General features: G+C 39.5%; 1 non-coding gene across 1 annotated transcript; it reads left to right on the top strand.

The window, feature by feature from the left end:
* The first annotated feature begins 505 nt into the window (after positions 1–505).
* Positions 506–609, top strand: LOC132514128 (U6 spliceosomal RNA). The gene has a single exon (XR_009538630.1). It is a non-coding gene; the product is annotated as a U6 spliceosomal RNA (small nuclear RNA).
* Positions 610–1,253: the final 644 nt, after the last annotated feature.

Genomic DNA, 1,253 nt, shown 5'->3' with positions numbered 1-1,253 from the left:
CATTGGTAGTCACTCCCTATTCCCCTCTCCCCACAGCTCCTGGCAAGCACTAACGTACTTTCTATCTCTGTATATTTGCCTATTCTGAACGTTTCATATGTATGGAATCATACAGTATGTGGTCCTTGGGGACTGGCTTCTTTAACTTAGCATAATATTTTAAAGGTTCATCCACATTGTAACATGTATCAGTGCTTCATTCCTTTTTATGGCCAAATAATATTCCATTGCATGGATATTCTACATTTTATTTATCCACTTGTCCGTTGGTGGACATTTGGATTGTTTCTACCTTTTGGCTGTTAGGAATAATGCTGCTATAAACATTCATGTGCAAGTTTTTGTGTAGACATATGGTTTCATTTCTCTTGGGAATCTACCCAGGAGTGGAATTGCTGGGTCATAGAGTAACTCTTGTCTAACATTTTGGGGAGCTGCCAAACTGTTTTCCAAAGCAGCTACACCATTTTACATTCCCACTAGCAATGTATAAGAGTTCTAATTTGTGTTCACTTCAGCAGCACACATACTGAAATTGGAATGATTCAGAGATTAGCATGACCCCTGTGCAAGGACGACATGAAAATTCATGAAATATTCCTTTTTTTTTTGACCACACGGCTTGTGGAATCTTAGTTCCCCAACCAGGGACTGAGCCCAGGCCCTTGGCAGGAAAGTGCAGAGTCCTAACCACTGGACCACCAGGGAATTCCCTATTCTATATTTTTAAAAAAGAGTTCCAATTTCTCCATATCCTTGTCAACACTTGTTTTTTTAATATTTATTTATTCACTTATTTATTTTGGCTGCACTGGGTCATTTGCGGCACGCGGGATCTTTGTTGCAGCATGCAGAATCTTCAGTTGCGGCATGCGGACTCTTAGCTGTGGCATGCATGCAGGAGCTAGTTCCCCAACCAGGGATTGAATCCGGGCCCCCTGCATTGGGAGCATGGAGTCTTACCCACTGGACCCACAGGGAAATCCAACACTTATTATTATCTTTTTTAATTTTAGCCATGCTTGTGGGTGTGAAGTAATATTTCATTGTGGCTTTGACTTGCATTTCCCTCATGGCTAATGATGTTGAGCACCTTTTCATGTGTTTATTGATCATTTGTATATATTCTTTGGAGTTGTGTCTCTCTAAATACTTTGCCTGTTTTTTTTTAACGTTTTTATTGGAGTATAATTGCTTTACAATGTGTGTTAGTTTCTGCTTTATAACAAAGTGAAATCAGTTATACATATACA

The sequence above is a fragment of the Lagenorhynchus albirostris genome, chromosome X (genome assembly GCF_949774975.1).
Source record: "Lagenorhynchus albirostris chromosome X, mLagAlb1.1, whole genome shotgun sequence".
NCBI lineage: Eukaryota > Metazoa > Chordata > Mammalia > Artiodactyla > Delphinidae > Lagenorhynchus > Lagenorhynchus albirostris.
Note: the sequence above shows the minus strand (reverse complement) of the source record. Positions and strands in the feature narration are given on the sequence as shown.